A 13,665-nucleotide genomic window follows, 5' to 3' on the forward strand; every position below is an offset into this window, starting at 1 on the left:
TACATGACTTGCCTAAGGTCACATAGCTAATAAATGTCACAGGTGAGCCTCCAATCCAGATCTTTCTGACTCCAAGGTGGGTTCTTTAACCACTCTTTCATTCTGCTTTTCAGGCTTTTATTTACCAGGTAATTTTATTCCCTATTCTCCACTGTCAGGAAAACCTAACAAAATGCTTTATTTGTCTGGGTTCTGGGCTACATGACGTTGAGAAAACAGGAAAGCTGAGGTGAACTGGATGGTTTCAGAGTAGTATGATCCCAAACATGGGGGAGGGCAGTTCATACTTTAAAACTCCCATGTCATTTCTGAGCTTTGAAACTCCTTGGAATCTTTCTCAGATATAATTCAGAACCATTTCTTGTTCAGGTCTGAATGCTGACCTGTACTAGACCAGACCATGAAGGCTGACACCCAAACTCCTTGGTTCCACTTTCATGTGACTACAAAGGGGATAACTTGATCTGTTCCAGTTCAGGCAATATCTTTGAGACTACTGTTATCTGGACTGACATTCTAGTTCTAGACTGTGAATGATTTGGGGGAAAGGGTGAGCATGATGCCTCTCTCAAATGCAATTGTTCCAAAGCTTGGTAGTGTGGAAATGAAGCGAGATGTGGAAGGACACTATCCTCCAGCTTTCTGGAGGGTCTGACAATATATCCCTTTAACTTAGGGTGCTGGATCACCCATTTCTCTTTCTGATTGATGGAGGTAAAATTATTTATACACCATCCTGCTTCATTTCTGTCCTAATCTGACACACTGTATATAAGGTACTGCTAAAAATAGAGCCTGGGAAGTTAGTGCTAAAAATGACCAGCTCACACACATGTTATATTACTCTGACCTTCCCAGGGGAAGAGGTGGGGCTGGGACAGTCTACAGATAGATAAATAAATGAAACTAGAATTTTCTTTATTTACCACTTGGCATAAATTCTTCTTCACTGTAGGTTATGGACACCCTCCCAAAGTGAAACGGTAGTACAATGCTCATATTGAGAACCAAGTGCTATTTCATCAGGAAGGACACAGTGATCTTGTGAGTTCAGTCATGGGACACTGTCTGTTAGAAGGCTGGAAGAAACTCTGGACAAGTGCATGAGAAAAGCATTGAACTGCTAGAAATTTTAGCTCTATCCCTGTCATTAACAAGCTTGCATGCTCTTGAGTGAATCACAACCCCTTTGGGCCTTAGTTTCCTCATTTATAAAATGAGAAAGTTGAATGAGATAATCTTTAATGTTCTTCTAGTTCTGATTAGTGGCTCTTGTAAAATTAGATGGCTGGACCTATGTGGTCTCTAAGGCTACAGAAATTATATATTATGTATGGGTATTGTATATATCAAATATTTGAGGAAGATTCATCTTCCTAAGTTCAAATCTAGCCTCAGACACTATCTGTGTAATCCTGAATAAGTCATTTAACTCTATTGCCTCAGTTTCCTCATCTGTAAAATGAAACAGAAGGAAATGGTGAACCACTCCAATATCTTAGCTTAAGAAAATCCAAAATGCGATCACAAAGAGCCATGACTGAAAATGACTGAATAACAAGAAGAGTTACCTCACCGTGTTTTTTTTCCTTTTCTATGAAATAAGGATAATACATCATGTCATTTGCTAATGTTGGACTGTCACTGGATAGCTTAAGGCCAAGATGATCCTGATTTTGTAAGCTTTCCACTTCTTATTAGAAAATCCAATGGTGAGATATCCACTTTTCCCACTTTTGACTTATTGCAAAATTCACTTCCCTGATTATCCATAAACTGTAGCTCAGAAAGAAGCTAATTAGGGGGCTACAATGCCTAAGGCACCATCCTTTAGAATTTGGTATGGAAGTCAAGGACCCTTAATTCTAGTCCCAATCACTAATAGCATATGATTTTGTTTCCTTCTCAGAAAGGGAAAGGAACCAGAATTAAGTTCCTACTATGTCCCAGCCACTGTGCTAAGCAATTAATAAATCCTATTTCATTTGTTTCTTTCAGGATCCCTATGACTTAGGTGGTATTGTTATCCCGATGTTATAGTTGAGGAAACTGAGAATGACAGAGATTAAGTGACTTGTCCAGGATCACAGAGCTAGTTCGGATCAGAACTCAGTAATTCCTTCCTTCAGACCTTGTACAGTCTCCATTGGTCCATCTAACTGCCTCTAAAGGAGATGAATAAATGAAGAAAAGGGTCTTTTTTAAGGGCAAATGCTCTAAAAGGATAAGGGGGGGCAAGGGATGGGTGGGGGAATAGCTTCTTTTCACTTCCTGTGTGGAGTGGGGGGCAAGGGGAGCCAAAATGGTGGAGAGTAGACAGGATTTTGCCTGAACTCTTCTTGGCTTTCCTCAGAATCAACACTAGATCAAGCCTCTGAATGGATTTTGGAGTGACAGAATCCACAAGTATTTGGAGAATAACAATTTTCCAGCATAAGATATGTTGGAAGGACTTCAGGAAAGGTGTGTCTCAACTGGGTAGGGGGAATGGCTTGGGGAGGCCCACAACAGAGAGGCCCCATGTAGGGAATCTAGTGGGAGGTTCTTAACCAAAATAAAGCAGTGTTGGCTATTCTGTTCTGGTTCAGAAAATCAATGGATTAGCAATCTGGCTGTGAGACCTCTAACACAACTACAGAAGGCAAATAGGGAGCCCCTGAAACCTCAGCATAACAAGCGGGACTTGGCCAGGCCCATCCATCACAGTGGGAAAATCTACAGCACCACTGGTCTCAGAGCAGCATGAAGCCCTTGTTATCTTGCAGAGGCAGGACATTCTGCTCTTGGTCCTAGGACTGACCTCAATCTTTAAAAATGAACAAAAAAGACAAAAGAGTTGTGACCATAGAGAGCTACTATGGAGATAGAAAAGATCAGAACCCAAACTCAGGAGAAGACATTAAAGGCAAACCACCTCCAGAGGCATATGAACTGGTCTCCAACCGAAAAGACCAACTAGTCTTGGAAGAATTTAAGAAGGATATTAAAAGAGAGTTTAAAAAATTGGGGAAAAGAAATGGGAGCTTTGCAGGAGAGTTTGGCAAAGGAAACAGAAATTGACTGAAGAAAATAACTCTTTAAAAATAGATTTGATGAAATGGAAAAAGAAAACAATTCTGAAAAATAGAATAGGTAAAATGGAAAAAGGGACAACACCTTAAAAAGCAGAATTAGTAAAATGGAAAGTTTTGTGTGAGGTTTATGAGAATTGTTGACAATGATAGGAAATCTTCAGTGCAGGAGATATTCTTTTTTGCTAACTTGTATCTCCTAATGGAGATGCATATAAACCAATCAAACTCATTCTTTGATTCCACTTAGGTGTGGTTGAGAAGATGCTTTTAATACAGTAATGATTGTGAAGGTTTTCTGGAGGCAGCCTTAGTCTCAGTTGAAATAAATAATTATTCCAAAATCGCAGCCAGCTGGTAAAAATGCAAACGTTTATTTCTCCTTCCAAATTAGCCCGGTTAGCCCAGAGACCTATCTCTCTGCTTGAGCTCTTGCAGCTTTGTCCTTGGCTTCTGCCTCTGCTTTCTTCAGCCTCCAGCCAGCACCAAGTTGGTAGATTCCAACAAATGATGATATAATGTCTTAGGTTTTTTCATATGTTGCTGTGGCCAAAGAACTCATCAGCAAGTGGCTAGTCTCCCAAGGGTGATCTTCTTCGTACTTGGCTAGAGCTGGCTTTCAGAAAACAAATCATCTGTTGTATAGATACTATACTACCTTATATATTCATAATGTCCTTTTGTTTTCTAGAGTATTTTCGCTCTGATTATTTCATTTTAGGCTTACAATAGCTCTGAGATGGAAATAATACACACAATGTAAATGGAAAAAAAAAAAAAGAAAACTAAATTGAACACTGTAATTATACTGACCAAACATATTCTTAAAAGAGTTCACTCCCATTAGTGAAGGAGTAGGGCAACTGTAGGCTTAAAATATTTCATTTACTTCCAGACACTGTTGAAGTAGTTAATTTTGCCAAACTGTTCCAAACTACCCTCCCCGCCTTTTTTAATCTTACAAAGGATGGCTCCATCGTTAAGAGAGAAGGGAGGGATATATTTGGAAACAAATGTGACATAAAAACAAAAGTATCAATAATAATAAAAATAGGGAAAAAAAATCAGGGTTAAAAAAGTAGTAGAATTTGAGGTGTGCCTAAGAGGTGGGAAGAATAAAACCAAAGCATTTTTGGTTGTTTGATGTTTGTTTTTACCTTATTAAATGCTGATAATCTAATGTGATTTTATTTTGAATGTTTATTTTATTGCTTTTGCTGATTGTGATATAGTGAATAGAAGATTGACCAGAAAGATGTAGGTACATGTGGTGTTTTTCTTCTTTAAGATATAATAGTTCTCTCTGGGAGCAGGTTTCTTGGGGAAGTTTTCTGGAGGCAGCCTTAGTTTCAGTTAAAAGTAATAATCACCCAAATGGCAGCCAGGTGTTAAAAGTTCAGATCTTTTATTGCTTCCTCTAAAATAGCCTGATTACTTTTTCTTAGAGGCCTATCTTTCTGCTTGTTTCCAAGAGCTCTTGCAGCTTGATTCTTTGTCTCTGCTCTCTCCTGCCTCCAGCCATCACAAAGGTGGAAGATGGAATGGATCTGACTCCTCTAAGCTCAACTCCGAAAGTCTCAGCCAGCACCAAGGTGAAAGTTGGAATGAATGCCTCGGAGAGACGGCTACTCTCTGAACTGACTTGACCCCTCTCAATCTTTTCAGCTGAACTCCCGATTGAGCCTCTGTCCGCTTCTTATATATGATCTCCCAAAGGTTGACTCCTCCCCTCCGAGGGAGAGATTAAAGGGAGGTGTGAATTCACAAAGTTACAAAGTTAACTTTTGTGAATCTCCCATACTTGTGAACTCCAATAAGTACTTAAATACTTCTTGCTTATAAGAGCTCTCTAAAGGTGTGAACACAAGCATTGTTTCTATTAGTTCCACTTAGTACCTTGTTTCTTCTGGCCAATAACATCTCCTTGCAAGATCAAATCAATCATACCGTGTGATAACCGTGTATTTTAAAATCAGCCAGAGTCAGGAATTCAGGTTAGGGGAAAATATTCAATCTTTATTCTCAGTAGAGATGAAGAAAGATCAGAGGTAGAAGAGAATCGGCAATAGCAACGTGGGCAGCTGAGTCAAGAAGCTAGCCAGGCCAGAAGCCACGAGACCAGTAGCCACCAGAAAAGAACCCAGCCAACCGTCTCCGTTTCTCTTCCTGCCCCTCTGCCTCCATCCACTAAAATCGTTATTTCCTATACAACACATCAGGACTTGCACAGAGAGTGGGTGGGGGACATTCTTTCTCCAAGCATATATATATTAATAGAGTATAGTCCAATTACTATTTAGCCTCACCTGCTTGGGACCTCAGTGCATCAACTCAAGCCTCAGCCCATTACAATACTGACCCATGCTAAATTAGATAATTATTGTCTATCAATTCTAATGACAACACTTTGTAAAGATTCCAACAGGTACAAGTAATACTTCTGACATATATTGGCTATATGACTGAACAAGTTCCTTAACTATTTGGTTATTCTAGGTAACTCTCTAAGACTAAATTGCAGAAAAGGTGCTTACTTGCATTGTTAAAGGGAGTTTTATTATCTAATTACAGATTTCAATGAAGTCACAGATCCAGTCCTTATCCCTCTTAAATTCATCATAATTTTCTTTTAAAAGAAAAAACAACAGTTCTGGGAAGGATATTTGGTAGATATTTCTATCCTCATTTGCAGATAAGAAAACTGAATCATTGTTAAGTGATTTGCCTAAGGTAAAATCATAAGTTAATGGTGAAGTTGAAATTCTCTAGAACTCCAGTTTTCTGATTTGCCAACCTCTTTCCTCTTCAATGATTCCCTTTTTGGAGCTTTAGAGAACAACTAAGCCAGTGGAATTTAAAAGAATGTGTTAAATCCCTCAAAATGCTTCTGCTCCTGGCACACAGGTGTGGCTTATGGAGTTGCTGTTAAGTGATAGGCTGGAACACTGCCCTCTGACACCTGCTTGTGGTATGCTTGAAGAGTTTCAGGGAGGCACTTTCTGACAGCACTGGAATCTGAGGAGTTGCCCAGCAGGTGAGATTTTGATTTGATTCCCAAAGTTGTGTTTGCTGATGGGTGTTTGTCCTTCCTAAAGAAGTAGTTGGTAGGCATTTTTGCTTGGTTTTAAAATCAGTAGTAAACCAGATGTCTTCAATAAAAAGAATAAAAGAAAATGAATGGAACAACCTTTAAAAACTATAATAAAGTTTTGAATTTTGAAGTTTGCTTTCTGTTTAATATTTAGCCAACTAGTCAACTTATTAAATTTCTTTGTAAAATTCTGACTTGATTAAAAAGATCACAAGCTATTTCAGACTCCATAGTATTAGCCAATGTGTTGAAGACTCTATAATTAATTTTGAAGGGAGGGACTTGTCTAATCACGAACATTCATCATTCTTGTGGGAAAATGGTCATTTGGAGACAGGATCTAGGTTTTAAATAACTAGTTTGGATCAGAGTTGAGCCTAACCCAAGATTAAAGGTAAGGGATTTTAATAAAGAAAATTATTTCTTTTTCAAGATTTTGAGTTGCCACTAGGCTTGGATAAAGGTAAAAACTAAACATGTAAGAAATTTGGTGACCTACAAATGTAAGAGATCATGATTTGCTAATCGAGCATGATGATTTACACATAGTATAGGTGCTTAATATTTTTTGAATGAATGAAACTTTCATAGATTTAGTTAGAAATATAGTTTGAAACTTTAACCAGCAATGTTTTTCTCTCATTTGCACCAAATTCAATACTTCTGTAACCTATATATGAACAGACTAGTTTCAATTTTAGAGACTTTGCAAAAACATCATAGCTCACGTTCCACATATAAACCTGGGAATATCTCATTTTGATATAAATCATGCTCCCAAGGAGTTTATAACCTAATGGGGGAGGGTAGAGGTGGAGGATATGACATGCTTAAAAGTATGTGTAATTCCAAGTGGACTAATGGGGTAAAGGAAAGACCTAGATAAATGATGGAGAAATATGTGTTGTTCTTCAATTGTGCCTGACTCTACATGACCCCTTGTGGAGTTTTCTTGGCAGAGATAATGGAATGGTATGCCATTTCCTTCTGCATGTTATTTTATAGATGAGGCAACTGAGGCTAACATAGTTAAGTGACTTGCTCAGGGTCATAAAGCCAGTGTCTGAGGCCCAATTGGAATAGGAAGATGGGTTTTCCTAATGTCAGGTCCAGTACTTTATCCATTGAGCCACCTCCTGCCCATTTGGGGAGAGAGTAATTGCTTTTCCCTGGAGAGATAAGGAAAGATTTTATAGAGGAAGAAAAAGAATTCAATAGGTGGTAATAGGGGAGAGCACATTTGAACTGACAGTGATAACCTGTGTGAATGCACATATATGAGAATTTGAGGAATGAGTAGAAGTTGAGTTTGATTGGAATATAGAGTGTGGAAAGGGTTGTTGTATGAAATAAATTAGAAAGGTACCTTAGAAAGCCATTGAAAACTTCTGAGGAGGGGAAAGGTCAGAGTTGAGCATTCAGATTATTTTGGAAGTTCTGCGAAGGATGACTAGGCAGGCAGAAGTTAGCCAATTAGTCTAAGTGACAGGTGATGAAGACTTGAATTAGGATGATTGCAACATGAATAGAAAGGAGGAGACATGTTGTATAGGGCACTCTTGGCAATTGATTAGATAGGATGGAGGGTAATGGAAAGGAAGAGTCTAATCACTTTGAAGTTGCAAACCTAGGTAACTTTCAGGAGTTAGATTGATAGTGTGCGTGTATTTCAGTGTAGAATGTGTTGAATTTGATATGTTGATAGGATTTCCAAGTGGAGCTATCCAGCCTGCAGCTGGGAGATAAATCTAGAGCTCAAGAGACAATGTAGGGTTAGGTTTATAGATTTTGGAGTCATTTGCTCAGATGATAATTTAAGCCATGGAAATCATTAAAGGAGAGACTATACATAGGGCAAAGGATCTTAGCCAGAGATCCAGGTCTTATTTTTTTTAATAGTTTTTTTTTTTTATAATAGCATTGATTTCCTTTGTAACCCTCTTTATTTTACTTTATTTAAAAATATTTTACTGAGGAGGGGTCCTTAGGATTCACCACACTGCCAAAGAAGTATATGACCAAAAAAAGTTAAAAACTCTTGATATAGAGAGAACTAGGACAGAGTCTGGTGGAACACCTGAACTTAAAGGGTAGGAAGATGAAGGTCCATTGAAAGTCCAGAGAGGAGGAAAGAAAATGAGGAGAGAGAAAAGTCAAAATATAAGAAAGGAGAGACTATTCAGGATGAGGGTGTGGCCAATGGTATTAAATTTCTAGAAAGATAGAGGATGAGGAGTGACCAAAAGCCATTGGATATAACCACTCACAGGTCACTGGTGAAATTGGAGTTATTTTGATAGGTTAGTTGGGCAAGAAAACATATTACAGGAAACTGAGAAGGGAATAGGTAATAGGGAAGTAAGAAGGCCATGAGTATAGGCCATTTTTTCCCACTAAAAATGTAGCAATAAAAAGATGGATAAGTTGAGGGACTATCAGGTAAAAAAAGGGATTTGTTGTAGTTTTTTTTTTTTTTTTAAAGATAAAACTAATAATGGTAGCTAGCGATTATGTAGTACTTTAATGTTTGCAATACACTATATATCTCATTTAAACAAACAGAAGAGAACTGAACATGTTTTAGAGAAGGAATTAGGAGAAAGGAATAAATTGAGGATGATGAGGGGACTTAATGGAGGAACAGGGGTAGGCATGGCCTTTGAGCATCTCAGCTAGGGTTTAAAGGATGGGCAGAAATTCAAAAGTCTAAAGAGAGAGAGGGAAGATAGTCCAGGGAGGGACAACATGCACAAAACTTAATGGTAGAAGGGCTGATGGTTTTGTTTGTCCTTTTTCAAAGAGGACCAATAATATTATGTCCATGAATTGGATTTCAGTGAGGCAGAGTTGTACAAAGTCATCAGTCTATTGGCAAGACAAAAGTCAGGATGACCAGTGATAGCCTGAGATGTAGTGGATGACCTCAGTGAATTCAATGACTAACCAAATTCTAAGCACACTGGATACTGCTGCTTCAGCTGCCTTCATGGTCATTGGAACAAATCATTCTCTTCTGCCAATTCTACCAAGAGAAGGCTTCATGTTTTGGGGTAGATATCCTCTTAACTCACTGATAGTTTTGACATCCACCTGTGAGTCAAGTTGGTTTAGCCTATTTGCAGAGATGGCTCACTGGGTGTGACCACTGTAGCTAGAAGCTTCTTGGAGCCACAGGTGAAAGGGGGGTGGCAATTAGATACCAAAGATAGATGAGCAGCCCTGAAAAGCTTTCACACCAGAAATGCTAGTCCTACCTGAATACCCTATCCAGGAAAGAGTAGACCATTTTGATTGACTGGACTACAGAGTGGATGAAAAACGGTAATATCTTTTAGAGTCAGTTGGCATATCCTAGGTAGATGATAAAGGCCTAAACTGGGCTAGTAACTGGGGAAATAGAGAGGAAGGGATTGGATACAAGAGATATCAGTGTGGAATCAATAGGACTTCATAACTGCATGTGGATGGTAAGGGAAGGAGAGGAGAGAAAGATGATCATAATAATGTAAACATGAGAATGGAGGAATGGTGGTACCATGAACAGAAATAGTAAAGTCAAAAGGAAAGGGAGAGGGAGCGGGTGTAGAGGGAAATATGATTTGGATTTTGTCCATATTGCATTTGAATGGTAGTAGGAGATCTAGGTAGAGATGTCCTGAATGATATTGGGAAATATGTGTCTTTAGCTCACAGCAATGAAGACTGAATAGATTCAGAAGTCATTTGCAGAGAGCTGGTCTTTGAAGCTGTGGTGATAAGTGAGATGTTGCTTTTAGCAAAGGACAAAGATAATAAAGGACCAAAGGATCAGTGATTTAGAGCTGGTAGAGAGAAAATGGTGGACAGACAAGAGAAAAAACTAGAAGAGTATGGAGTCTCTGTAGCCAAGGAGAAAGAGAATATCTGTAGAAAGAGGAAATATCAAGAGAGGAATGTGTAGTAATTCATGTTGTAGGAAGTAGTAAACATGTCAAAAGCAGTAGGGAGGTCAGGAAAATATTGACTTAAAAAAGATCATTTATTTTGATCTATAGTTCATTAGTGATTTTTCAAAGAATAGTTTCAGTAAAGCCAGAGATGTGGCTTTGATTGCAAAGGGACAGAGGAGATAAAGAAGATAATAGGTCGGGAGGAACATGGACAAAAAATGAAATGCAGATAAATTTTTCAAGACAAGTCAGCAGTGGTGGGGAGGAAAGACTGGTTAGTAGGTATATAGGCAGGAAAGTCTGGTTAGTAGGTATATGGGCAGGAAGGGTTTAAGGGAAGGCATTTTTATGTTCTTTTAAGAAGACCTAAGTATATTTCTAACAAGATAACTCATTGGAAAAGAAGAGCTAGAAGATGCAAGTGATAGATGAAATCACCTGGGGCAAGGTCCTAGGGAAGGCAGGATGGAATGGGATCAGGAATGCTGATAGAGAGGATTAGCCATAATTAGAAAAATGGCTATTTTGAGACCAGAAGGAAGTTGGTTGAGGATACTGAGAAATTTTAAGAAATGGAAAAGGAAGGCTGAGAGAACTTTATCTCCTTAATGAAATAGGAGGTTAGATCCTTTGCTCTCTGTGTACTTAGAGGTTGAGAGAGGGATTGGAAGGAAAAGATCAGCTAAAGAACCAAAAGTGAGCTGACAGTTCAGTTCTACTTTAATGAAGAAAAAAAAAAAAAAAGAGGTTCAATTTATCTTTCTCAACACAAAGCCAAAGCAAAGATAGGCTCATGGGACCTCCATGGCTAATTAGAAATTCTGTATTCTTACAATTCCTCCAGGGAATCATGATTTTTTTTTTCCCCCTCTAGCTAAGAAAGGAACAAATGGGCTGACTACATTTATATCACTTTAAGATGATCAGCAGTATTGGGACTAAAAGGCTTAATTTCATTGAAGGAAGTAGCATTTGAATTAGGCTTTAAAGAATGAATAGGAATGGGGAGAGAGACAAGCTTTTCAAGAATAGAAAATAGTATGAGCAATTTACAGAAATTGGAATAGTTAACTTTGACTGGAATGTAGAGTCCTTGTAGGGAAGTAACATTTATTCATTCACTCAACAAAAATACTATTTAAGTACATGTTACCTGGTAAGTACTAAGCAAATTCTAGGAATATAAAGACCAATTCATTTGAATGAACAGGTGTAAAAGTGTCTTTGCCCATAATTACATAGTTGGGCTTCCTACCTCCCAAGTCCAGGGCCCGATCTACTTCATATTTCTTCAGGCCTTTCATTTACTGTAGATGTAATGTGAAAACTTGAAGATGGTTTTTGTCTGCTTGTGTTTTAGAAAATTTATCTGTTCCTGAACATTAACAGAAGATTATTTGACCTGCTGTTTTAAGCATTCTACAACTCATCAAATCTGTGAATGCACTATTTAGGGTTAGGTTCAGAGTCAACTTTAAGAAGCAGGAATGCTATTCTTGGTATAAGAGATATTTCCCTTTTGTAGTTTGGTTTGTTTGCCTTCATGGAGAGAGAATTGGTGAGAGATGCTTGGATCATAAGTTTAGAACTGGAAGGAACTACCTCATAAGTCATTCAGTACAAATTCCCCATTTTACAGATGAGCAAACTCCAAATCTTTCTGGCCTAGAGAGATTTAATCATTTGTTCAGGTCACAGAAACGTAGGATTTGATCCCAAATATTCCAATGCCAAATCTAGCTATTGTACCACGCTGCCTCAATAGGGAACCTTTTAATCTGGTTCTAGTCCTTCCAAGACAATCTTGCTTAATGGCTTCTGTGTATGAGGATATAGAAAGGGAGTTGGTTATATTCTTTCTCAAACAGGGATTGATGGACACAGAACTCTACCTACTCTGAAATCGGGAAAGCTTGTTTCTTGTCCTAGCAACTAACTAGGAGTGAAAGATTTTGTTTCATCCCTAAAATGATGATTGGATTAAATAATCTGTTTAGTTCCTGTGACCTCTAAAGAATCAGAATTTTATGATCTTCACCTTTTTTAGTATCCACGAAAAATCAAGAGATGGAGGCAACACTCTTTGGAAGATTTAGGGAAGCATCTAGGCAATAGTCAGAAATTGGGGAGGAAAGGATGGATTGAATTGTCTCTCACGATAGGAATAAGCTGAGAATGGGTAGTTCAATTTATAACCAAAAAGATGAATTTGTATTAAATTGAAACACCCATTTTCACTTTCTTTTAGGGACCAAGTCAAAAGTATGTTCTATGGCCCAGCTTCTTAAACTATGGGAGTAATGAAATTATGAAGATTTGATTTGTATACCTATTTTATATACCAATACCCCAGGGTCACGTAAAAATTTCTCGGGCTAAAAGGGGTCATGAGTGGAAAAAATTTAATAAGCCCTGATCTCTGAAGTAATATCTTTACACAGAGTGTAAAGTCTTTACAAAGATAGTCTTTACACAGAGAGATCCAAAGAAGGTTCAAGGGTTAACATACTCTTATTTCACTGAAATAATGTTTTTTTCCCCCCCAATTGGTCAAAAGACACAGACAAGTTAGGAAGCCCTTAATTAAAAATTTAAAAACAGATCTTTGCTTTCTCTTCTCCATGATTTGTACCACTAGATGGCAGGGCAGAGTTAAAATTGAGTCATAAGGAAAAGCCAGTTAACTTTTTAGAAAATACTAAATGCAATTCTTGAAAGGAAGCATTCCCCTAGTCTTATTTCCTATTTTAGAGATAGTTTAGGACAGTAATTGACACCCTGAAGAATTGAAGGGGATATGCTATGACTAATATTAGAGATGTATGAAATCTCAATAAGCTGTTCCTTTTCTGTTGGAATCCTTACAAAGTGATAAGTCAGTTGCCTAATTTAGCATGGTACTTAGCAAATTCTCTAACTCACTAATGTATTTAAGTACTCATTGGAGTTCACAAGCATGGGAGATTCACAAAGTTAACTTTGTAACTTTGTGAATTCACACCTCCCTTAATCCCTCCCTCAGAGGAGGAGTCAACCTTTTGGGAGATCATATATAATAAAGAAGCTCTTAGCTTCAGGTTAGTTACTTCGGAACATTGCCAGGAGTTGGAGAGGAGCACTCTGGGAGGAAGCCCACAAGCCCGCTCTCGGAGGTGGGGTCAGATTCATTCCATTTTCCACCTTTGTGCTGGCTGGAGGCTGAAGGACAAACCTTTGGATTTGGAGACATTCGGAGAGAGCTCTTAGAGGAGAGAGATAGGTCTCTAAGAAAGCTACCTGGCCCAAGGAAGGAGAAAATAAACGATTGAACTTTTATCACCTGGCTGCATTTGGACTGATTATTATTTGTAACTGAAACTAAGGCTGCCTCCAGAAAACCTACCCCAGAAACCTGCTCTCTCCCAGAGAGAACCATTATATTTTAAAGAAGAGAACACCACACTTTTCACCTTAGAGGTCAAAACATATATCCCAGGACCAATGATCCAGTTAAATGGAAACTTAGAAACCATCCTCATTTGACAGGTAAGCTTGAAGCAGTTGTGACTTGTCCACGATCACAGGCATGAAGTAG

The sequence above is a fragment of the Sarcophilus harrisii genome, chromosome 4 (assembly GCF_902635505.1).
Source record: "Sarcophilus harrisii chromosome 4, mSarHar1.11, whole genome shotgun sequence".
Classification (NCBI taxonomy): domain Eukaryota; kingdom Metazoa; phylum Chordata; class Mammalia; order Dasyuromorphia; family Dasyuridae; genus Sarcophilus; species Sarcophilus harrisii.